The 11,149-nt window shown below is 44.0% G+C and overlaps 1 protein-coding gene across 12 annotated transcripts in view; it reads left to right on the top strand.

Moving 5' to 3' along the window:
- tgo (Aryl hydrocarbon receptor nuclear translocator homolog tgo) overlaps positions 1-11,149 on the top strand; it is a 434,151-nt gene that overhangs the window by 120,790 nt on the left and 302,212 nt on the right. For 8 of the 12 annotated variants that reach the window (XM_076208028.1, XM_076208030.1, XM_076208022.1 and 5 more), the window contains exon 1: positions 1,948-2,054. The exons of 2 other annotated variants lie outside the window; for them this stretch is intronic. The gene's annotated coding sequence lies outside the window, so the exon portion shown is untranslated. Of the gene's footprint in view, positions 1-1,946; positions 2,055-11,149 lie in introns of those variants that run through there. 2 more of the 12 variants (XM_076208024.1, XM_076208026.1) reach the window with 2 other exon arrangements.

Below are 11,149 nucleotides of genomic sequence, written 5' to 3'. Positions count from 1 at the left end.
TGTTTTAAGAAACGGTTAGACAACGTTATGGATAGGGATGACAGGTGGTCATGGACATGGAGCTGCCTAGTGTAGGCCTTATGGTCTCTTGTAGTCTTCATCCTTATGTTCTTATGTTGCTAAGAACAGAGGAGGGGGAGGTGGGGTCGCGTCCACGGAGGCGGACGAAGAAGTCTGGTTGTAGCCTCCAAAGGAGGGAGAGTCTTGGATCTTTCCTGGGAGGCATTGTTGCTTCTATTCTGGCTACCGCCAGGCAATTTGATTGAAGCCCTTGCCTTCGCACCCTCCCCCCCCCAATCCCCCGAACCCAGATGGTAGCGACCGCTGCTTGAACGAAGTCCCCAACGGTCGTGACACCATGCCCCCCCCCCCTTCCCTCGCTGTCGTTTCTGGAGGTGAATGAAATCGCCGGATACACTTTGAAGTCTGCGGTGAGCCGTGGGTATGACCCAAAGGGAATAACTCTGGAACGGGTAGAGGTTTAGAGGTTACCTCAAGAACTGAGTAAAGTTAAGTTAAACCGTGTTAACGGGGAATGGTGGATAATCGCCCTCATCAGATGGCGTATCGTTTTGTCTGACCCTCCCCCCCACCCCCTCAAAAAAAAAAGTTGACACAGTTTCTGTAGTTAATATATAGCGGGTTGTGGTCAAAGACTGCGAGTGTCAATTGAGTGTTGGTTAAAATTGGAATTGTCAATTAAGTCGGTGGTTTGGATTGTGGTTGCCTGGGCATGGCGGCCGGCTGCTGGTCCTTGGGGCAAAGGATACTCCCCCACTCCACCCTCGCTCCCTTTGCTCAATCCCACCCTCCCCCTCCCCCCCTCTTCCCCGAAGGCAGATCCTCCAACCTTTTTCGGTTTGGCTGATGTGTGTATGTGTGTGCGTGTGTGTGTGTGTGTACGTGTGTGCGCGCGCGCACTGAGGGGATTGCCTTATATGTATATATTTGTATGGATTTGTGGATGTAGGGTCTATTAAATATTTGTACGTGTGTGCATGCGTACGTTTGTGTGTTTATGTCCTGTGCGCACGTGTAGTTTCTGTGTGTGTGTGTGTGTGTGTGTGTGTGTGTGGTAACGTGTAAGGTAGGAAAGGAGGGGTGTCGATAGGTAGGTAGGTAGATGAGAAGGTATGGCTGTAGTATACAAGGAAGATATACTGTATACTTGGTGCTCATATGTGATTACGTAATAAATGGATTCCGTCGTAAATAAGATAGCTTGGTGGAAGAGAGATAAGTACATTGTTGCTGGTTGGAGCAGTAAGTCATGATAGTACGTAGTACAATCTTGTCGAGTCTGACAGTTACTATATGGATAGTAAAAGATTCAACAGAGGGAGTACTGGCGGCCGGAGGTCGTGCTTGAGGCGGCAGTAGTATTCGTCCCTTTACTGGCGAGGGAAACTGGTTGGTTCTTTGGGCAGTAGGAACTGGTAGTACTGCTCAAGATGAATTGGGCGATGGCTTCAGGGGTACTTCGTGTGTGTGTGTGTGTGTGTGTGTGTGTGTGCCTGCATAAACTGCAACATGGGTTGGCAGTCTGCATTGTCGCAAGCGAGTAGGTAGTACTGGTGGGGGCTGGGAGCGGGGCAGCCACCGCCGCCGCCGCCAGCCCCCGAGTTGACCGATTATCAGTGGGAACGGTCGGAATGCATCGAAAATTCTCGTGAGTCCAGCTTAAACGTTTGTGCTGCAAACGAGTTGCAGCATATCGTCGGGACGTTTCCTCCTCCTCCCCCGTCCTTCCCGGTAGCCCCGGACCCCGGTCGCCGGCGCCAGGGGGCCCAGCGTCAACGCCTCCGGTACCCCCGGCCATCCTCTGCGACGTCAGCGTGGCAGGGGCCCCGGCGAGCGCGGTGGGGGGAGGCCAAGTGACGTAATGACGTGGAATGGCCTAGTTGGCAACCGCGGTGGCGGAGTCACGATCGTGTGTGTGGAAGACCCGATGCTCGACTAGTTTGTGTGTGTGTGTGTGTAAGAGAGGACCGGAGGAACATTCGATGGCCCCGGTGCTGGCTACATGCCCCGGCATCGTCGCGATGCCCTATTCGGTGTGTTAACAGGGGCCTCCTGTCTGCGCCGCGACAGCGTCCTCCAGACAGAGCGGCGACTTGCCCGTCTGTCTGTCTATTTTGCGTCCGGACTCCGGGAGGAGCGCGCGGCTTTTCAGAGTTTTAGTCCGGATGGACGCGGCGATCCGGGCTGTCTGTGTTGTGTGTCTGTGGCCGTTTGTGATAACGAAGGCCCGGTGATCACTGTGTTGTATGAGGAAGGGGAATGTGTTCCATTCCCTCCCTGGCGCCTGAGCAATAGTGCAAGTGAACGGCGTCAGATACAGTGGTATGGACGTAATAAACTCGTGAGTGTTAAAGGTGTAGCGCCTTTTGGTTAAAAATCACCTGGCCAGAAATAACACGTGTTTGTTGGCCCCTTGGTACGCATCTGAGGGCCGCCTCGTTGCTGAAAAGAATCAAGTGACGCTAGCCGGAACGAGGTATGTGTGTTGACGATCAGGACGCTGAATAGAACCGGCTGGCGATGGCCAGAACCAAGACTTTGAGGGCTCCAACGCGGAGTCCCAGACCCAGGGATAGAAGCGCTGGTGGACTCAGTCCGTAAGAACAGCCGAAGACTGTCGATGAGGTGAAAATTGTAGCACCGAGACCCGACATGTTGAGTGCCACCTAGACGGGCATCGGAACCTTGTCGCTGATGTTCTTTCGTTAACAAAGTGCCGTTGATGGCACTGTAGCAAGTGCCAGCGTTTCCGGCGGGATTCGAAATGTGTGTGTGTGTGTATGTGTGTCCGTGTATGTACATGTGTGTATTTTACCAGAAATATGCATGCATGCATCTAATGTATGCTATGATCGTAACTCGTTTGTCCAAACGAGACTAATATATGCGAATATTATTACACAATTGTTTTAACTCGAGTTTTATCACATTTGTTTACACAAAGATAAAGTAGAAATTGATACAGAATAGAATAGGATAGAAGAGAGAATTATTTCAACAAAATCTGGGAACTGTAAACCTAAATTTGGCACAACAAAAAATTAGAAAATATTTGCCCGATTTGGACAAATAGAGGTTGATTTAGAACAATAGAATAAACTAGAGAAAATATTGCTGCAAAATCTGGGAACTGTAAACCAAAAATTGGCATAACAGCAATTTAGAAAATCTTTGCTCGGTTTATATAAACGACGTGCATAGTCTGTTGATGGGCTGTGAGGGTCCACAGTCTGTGTCGGGTCTGTTGATAGTCTGTGATTTGCAGAAATGTTCCTGGGGATCGTGAGACTAAACATTTCGGGATCTCACGTGAAAATGGTCCCGACCTTTCCCTCCCGATGTTAGAATACGGTTAGGAAATAAAAGAGACATGAGTGAATAGGCTGTCAAAAAATTAAAATAATAATAATAGTAGTAGTAATAATAATGACAATGATAATAAAATAAAAACTAAGATAAAATAAGTAAATAGATAGAATTTAGATAAATTGATAAATGAAAAATTAATTATTAAGAATTACATACTGTGTATGTATAGAAGCACTTCGTGTGCATGTATATATATATATATATATATATATATATATATATATATATATATATATATAATATGTATGTATGTATAAATGTTTCAGTCCAACGGGCACACAAGTTCAAGAAAATAAGGTACCAGGGTGAAGATACTTCCTGTAAACGTGGGGGTAGAAACAATAGATGAAGGTTATACTGCCAACAATTTAAGATAATCATGACAAGTGCAACCCCGCCAGGAACAATTGTCGCGATGCTGCCGCCACATGAGATCTTAAAAAAAATATATATATATATATATGTGTGTGTGTGTGTGTGTGTGTGTGTGTGCGTTTTCTCCAAAGGGGGTGAAATGGGGAAAAAGGGGCAGTTTAGAAAAGAAAATAAAGAATACACCAGTTCAAAGTGCCGATGTAGATATAAACGGGTGGGAAATCATCTGTGGGAAGATAGTTCCAGAGCCTCCCAGAGGAAGGAAAGAAAGACAGCTTACTGGTTGACTCTTGCAAAAGGTAATTGTATAGAAAAAAATCCGAAAATTCTCAGCTATCGAGCTTTGAAGAACAGTGACCATGTAAATAACGACGGAAGAGAGGTAAATATACATTATTGGTTCGCACAAGGAGAGGCTGAGAGGTAAAGATACATTATGCTTCTTACAAGGAGAGGCAGAGAAGTAAAGACACGTTATTGCTTAATACAAAGAAAGGCTGAGAGGGAAAGATACATTTTTGGTTCGTACAAGGAGAGGCTGAAGTTCACCAATAAGAAAAAGAACTCGGGAGTACTGAGTAAGGGAAATCACTCCACACATATTAAGATAGGTGGTCATGGACATGGGAACTGCGTAGTGTAGGCCTTAGGGTCTCTTGCAGTCTCCTTCATTCTTATGTTCTTATCTTGATTGATGATAATGGATATGAATCACGGGTCATGGTGTATGAACAGAACGATTACTCAGAACTCAGGTTACATTCATAACTTGTGCAACTGTGTTCAAGTGGATCAAAGGCTTTAACAAGAGTGACGCAAACAAGGTCATCATATTAAGACACCGGGGCAGGACTCGCAGTAATGGATTTGAATTGGACAAATTTAGGTTTAAGAAGGAAATAGGCAAGAACTGGTTTATCGACAGAGTGATTAACGAATGGAATATATTTAGTAACCGTGATGTAGTGAGCCCTGAAACAATCGTTTGTTTTAAGAGAAGGTGAGATAACTTCATGTATAGGAATTAAAGGTACTAGGGGACATGGAACTGCCTAGTGTAGGCCATATGGTCTCTTGCAGTCACCCTCATTCTTATGCTCTTAAGCTATACAGGGACATCAGCTAAGTTAAAATAGAAAAAAATAAGTCAGGACAGAAAACCAAATTTCGTTGAGAACCATCTTGGCAATAGTTGAGGTACAAATTTTCCTTGTGTGTCTACTATCGTGTAGTGAAGGATAGGCCAAGAATATGTAGTGTCTCAGAGGGCTTGTTTAGGAATGAATATTGATGTAGGTCGCTGACATGTTTTAAGATTTAGAATTATGAAGCATAAGAAGCAGCCCGTCACACGATCTAGATTCTCGTCAAATATTGTAAATTTGAAAACCTGCAAGACAGCTTAGCTTCCAGTGTTATAGACTTCCCTAAGTCTACAGTTCAACAGTGTGTCTAATATTCGTATAGGTTTAACTTCCTTTAATTCGTCATTCGGGTTCTCAATATATGACGCAAAGGTGATTTGACTTTAGGAAATTCGAAAAATAAATTGTAACCGAAGTCGTTTATACTCAAACGAACTCGCTTAATAGTCGTGTATTTGGGCTTAAGTGTAGTAAGCAGCATTCGATCAGGAATCAGAATAGAAAAAGCGAAAATACCAAATACCAAAAACATTTTTTGTATGTGCAAACCCACACACGTTAGTTTTGGGGAGGAAGGGAAAAATGCTTTGGAGGATAAGAAATGTTCCACAGGAAATAAACTAAAGAAATGAATAAATAAATGAATTAATAGAGAAGTGAATAAATGACGAAAATAAAATGAAGAGCGAAAATATTGCATAGATTAATAGTTAAAGGGAGCACCAAGGCTCACTCCGGGGTCGTCCATCAAAGACTAAACCATATTGGGGACCTCGAGGCGAAGGGTTAAAGAACCTAATTAAGTGACACTTGTGCGTGTGTGTGTGTGTGTGTGTGTGTGTGTGTGTGTTGACTAGTGGCGTAGTGACCCGCACACTTGTTACGAGTGAAAACCGCCGCAAATGTGGCTAAATTATAGCCGAACTATGGCCCCGTATGTCAACCGTCTGGCATCTTGTGCCTTCGGCATGGCGTTATTTTGTAGAGTTATAGCTAGTATTTGGCGATATCTGTCCTGATTCAATTCAATTCAAAGGTCTTAGAATCCCCCGGGCTGGGGTGGGGTGGGAGACGTTCGTGGCGATAGCGTCGTGGTCTACATCTCGACACCCGAGGTCGGTGCCATTGGACTCAAACGTTTTTCTTGGACAAAATAGAGTGATGGGTTTAAATTGGACAAATTTAAATTTAAGAAGAAAATAGACAAAAACTGGTTTACCAATAGAATGGTCGACGAATGGAATAGACTTAGTAACTATGTAGTGAGCGTTGAAACTATCGGTTGATTTAAAGAAAAGGTTAGACAACTTTAAGTAAGGGGATAACAGGTGGTCATGGACATGGAGCTGCCTAGTGTAGGCCTTATACTCTCTTGCAGTCTCCCTCTTATGCTCTTGTGTAATAGCTTATTTCCATATTTGGACAGATGTTCCTCAAAAGGTCACTCCCGTTGCTATGAATTAATATATTTTTTAAATTTAAATAATATGTCTTGCATCAGAAACAAATATCAGATTGCATTATTTATTATTTATTATTATTTATTGTTCGTTTAATTGATCAATTGTCCGTTTGCCGCGCTAAAATCGTCCTGATTAAGGCTATGTTTTATTGAAACGATAATTTCGTGTACCAGGACTAAATGTCCAAATGTCTGATCAATTAATTAATTAAATTAATTGAGTTTTCACTTTCCCCGTATTCAGATAAGAAGACCTTTTGTTGATGTTCGAATAAAGGGGGATCCCACGTCCTACCTTTTGATATCCTTGTTCTCCAATTGTTCTAGGATTCATTACACTATTAAAAAAAACAATAACAACAATGACCGCAGTCTTCCGGGGGGTGGGGGGTATTGTGTTGGTCTTCCGGGTACCTTGGCCTCGTGGGGCCCCGCCCGCGGGCAGCCGGGTTCCAAGGGTCACCAATCGTTGTCCGGTTAAGTGAATATGGGTAGCACATAAATTTTATATTTATTTTTTATTTGTTTAAATAATTTGTTTTATGAATTTGTTTTGCTTATATATTTATTGTTTTATTTTAGCATAGCGATAGTTCTAGGGAACGCGCCATTTTGTTAAGAGATAGGGACGAAACAAACTTGCCGAAATTTGGGCGGGTCCGGGCTTGTCGTCGTTGTCGCCGCCCGGAAGGACTTCAAGAGTCGGCGAGTCACGAGCCTTCGTCGTGAGCGGCGGGCCAGAGGAAAGAACCTTTCGTCGACGTTCTCCGACGTTTCGAACTTTTTGTGTGAACGAGACTTCGAAACCTCAGAGACTTGTGTTATTTCTCGTGCTGTCGGGTTTCTCTTACTACCGTTGTTACACAGTTATGTGTATGAATATATATATATTATATATATATATATAATATATATATATATATATATATATATATATATATGTATGTATATAATAATATTTTTATCAACCACAATGCACTTTAATTCTAAGCCATCAACATCGGGAGACCCGATTCAACATGCAGAAATTGAAAAGCAGTACGGCCATGGACTCGAACCCTGGCTAGCGTGTGACAAGTGTTTGGGACTTAAACGATTGTTCTTGATGGAGCAGTCGGTTAAGTCCCTAGCATTTGTCACGCGCTAACCGGGGTTCGAGTCCTTGGCCGTACTGCGTTTCGATTTCCGAATGTTGACCGACATCGGGGCTCCCGATGTTGGTGGCTTAGAATTAAAGTGCATTGTGGTTGATAAAAATGTATCGCTATTCATTGGGACCCATTCTGTGTTGTACACACACACACACACACACACACACACACACACACACACACACACACACACATATATATATATATATATATATATATATATATATATATATTGAGACATTCTTACAGATTGACATAAGTGGGAATAGGAAGCAGAAGTCATGGGAATAAACTCAGTCTAAGACTCCTGTGTTTCCCACTCCCACTTACGTCACACACACACACACACACACACACACACACACACACACACACACACACACACATATATATATATATATATAATATATATGTGTGTGTGTGTGTGTATGTTCGCGTGCGTGCGTCGTGGCCCTGGACAAGAAATAGGAGTGGACTCTTGCGTTTGGAGAAGATCTCAAGTGCAAAACGATCCACATCTCCGCTTGTGTTCCCTGACGCGGTGGATGGCGCCGCCTTGAGAGGAGCCTACGTCAGGAGGCGCCGAGTGGCTGCGGCCGAAACAATCACTTTTGACCCGATATGTGTTTGGATGGTTAGGGCAGGTAACTAACACTCACGGCTGAGGATTGGAGAGAGTGCGGGATTCGAATCTACAGCGAAGCGACCAGCATGTTTCTGATTAAGTGCGAGTTTTGGGGGCGCGAACCCCCCCCCCCCCCCTTGTTCATTTTACCGACAACGATGATGATAATGACGATGATGGTGATGTACTATTGTTCGTAAGCACCGCTACGCCGAAGGTCCCTTTGGCAGTAGAGAGAGAGAGAGAGAGAGAGAAAGTTAAAGACGGCGGCGCCAGGAGCGGCCGCTAGTGACGGAGGTGGACGAGCTCTGCCGGCGCCAAGATCGGCGTTGCCGCCGGGCTAGGTCCGCCTCTGGCTGAACCGGACAGGAGCATCTGAAGATCCTTCAGATTTCGTAGTAAGGTCTTGCGATCTCTTCACCTCCTCTTCTGTGCTGTGACACCCAGTCCCGCCCTCCCCCGCGGAACTGTCGCCACGCCGCTGGAGCCTCCGGACAAGTTGCGGCGACGGCGGCCCGGACTTGGCGTCCGGGGAAGTTGCCTGGATTGGGACATTGGAATTAACTATCCAGATGTAGTTCCTACTGTGGTTGTATTCGTACCTTAGATTATACATTTTATTTGAACTCTGTGTGTGTGTGTATGTATGTATGTGGATATATATATATATATATATATATATATATATATGTATATATATATATATATATATATATATATATATATATATATATATATATATATATATCGCGCTAATTGTATTTGTGAAACGTTTGGGATTGCTGGTGGGATATAAAGTTTTAGTGATATGTGAATTATGTTATAGAGCACTTGTGGAGTAATTTTGTGTAGATTTTACCAGTATGTACAGTGCTGACATATGAGGCTGACACGTTTTCGCGTTCAGTGATGTGCATGTGTGTGTGCGCGCGCACGCGCGTGTGTGTGTGTGTGTGTGTGTGCGTGCGCACGCGCTCTCAGAGATAATTTCGCATAACTCAGGGACCAAATGAAGATGGACAGTCGGATGACCCAAGCGTTTACTTTACAGTAATAGCATCGAGATAGAAACAAGGGAATACCCCAAGAGTGCCACGTAGTGCCAGCTATACTAGCATGGCACTGTGCCACTAGGGTGGGACGGATAAGAGTGTTTTGGAAACTTAGGTCATTGGCTGTTGCGTATTGAGGTGCTTGTATGTTTCTGCTTTGGGAAAGTGTTTCGTTATTTTTTTCTCTCTCTCTCTCTCTTCTCTCTCCCCCCTCTCTCTATCTATCTCTTTCTCTCTGTCTCTCCCTCCCTCCCTCTCTCTCTCTCTCCTCTCTCTCACACAGGTTGAAAATCACCATTTTTATTTTATTTGTATTATTTTATTTGTTTTTGTTTTATTTTATAATTTTCAATTTATTTTTTGTTTCTTGTTATTTAAATTCGAAATTTGTCCTGTTTTATGCTGTGTTGGTGACGATGGAACATTTCTTTCAGGTGTCATTGACTCTGCCATTGTGTTCCTCGTGACAACCTCCATCCCATTCGCTTACTCCTCCTCCTCCTCCTCGTCCTCCTCCAAGTCCTCATCCGCTTCCTCCACCCCTTCATCCTCTCTTCACCCCGACCATGTATTTGAAGGAAGAGGAGGAGGAGGAGCGGTTGAGGAGTACTTGGCTTTCGGGGATGATTTTGATATGGGGGGGGAGTGGGTCCCCCCGGGGGGGGGGCGGACATTCAACCTTGACCCACGATATGCGTCAGAAATATGTAAACGTGTCTTACGATGGTGTGTTATCATGTCTACCAGAAAATGCTTATGGATAAAAATAATGTACTTGTGTATTTATTTTATTTGTTGTTATTTATATTTTTATTTATTTATCATTATAGTTTTTTTTCGCAACCAACCTAGTTATGGACCAAAAGGTCTCTTGTCGGCATGCTCCTCCGCCTTTGTAAATATTCAATAAAGAAAGATCTATTCGCTTAGTACCTCGGGCGTCAGTAGGAGTACAATCATGGAATGTACTGTACATGTGTACGTGTGTGCAGTACATGTATGCGTGTGTACAGTGCGCGTGTGCGTGTGTGCAGTGCATGTGTGCAGTGCATGTGTGCGTGTTTATAGTTTGAATTACGGTATATTTAAGATTAGTTAACACCTACATGAGATAAAAGTAAGTGTGTGTGTGTGCGTGCGTGCGTGCGTGCGTGTCATTTGAATGAAACCAAAAAACACCCATGAGAGATTGAAATGTGTGTGTGTGTGTGTGTGTGTGTGTGTGTGAGTGCGTGCGCGCACGTGTATACGCCCGTGCATACATATGCGCATGTTCTTGTGGCCGCCTACGTCATTCGGGGGTGGGGGTGGGGTGAGGGGGCAAGTTTTCTGGGGTGAAGAATATTGTGTGCAAATTGAGCTCAGCCTCGTCTTTTGCAAGTGTGTTCATGAATCGAAGTTCTCGTTTAACTAACGGCTTCAACTTCATATGTTTGTAAATAATTCTCGAGAGTCTTGGGAACATTTTTTTATTATTTCTGCATGGATACGATGTTTGATTTCGAGAACCAAACTAGTTTTGGAACGCTAGTTTGCGAACAAAGTCTTAACTCGAAGGAAGGGTTCCACGGGAGATGAATAAAATCGCTTGGCGACAACTAGAACGAAAAGGAGATTGACGTGTTGAAGAAAGTAACCAAACTGCATGGACCTCGCCTTCTTTCCCGCCCCGGATGGCTCAGGAATAACGTTCTCGTTTGACCCGAGAATGACCCGAGGTCAAATCCCTGCGCTTGTGAGAATGACCCCAAGATCAAATCCCTGGGTGGGTGGGTGGGAGGAGACAAAAAAAAAAAAAAAATAAAATAAAAATAAAAAAATAACGGCAGGGGTAATTCTTCATATGTAATCACCGAGTATGTTAGCGCCCTGTCCGGATCGCCTGGTGCCTTGTCCAGACAACACACACACACACATACATACATACATACATACATACAAACATACAT

Source organism: Oratosquilla oratoria, chromosome 24 (assembly GCF_046742065.1).
Source record: "Oratosquilla oratoria isolate Oo_2021 chromosome 24, ASM4674206v1, whole genome shotgun sequence".
NCBI lineage: Eukaryota > Metazoa > Arthropoda > Malacostraca > Stomatopoda > Squillidae > Oratosquilla > Oratosquilla oratoria.
This window is presented reverse-complemented; position numbering and strand designations above follow the sequence as displayed.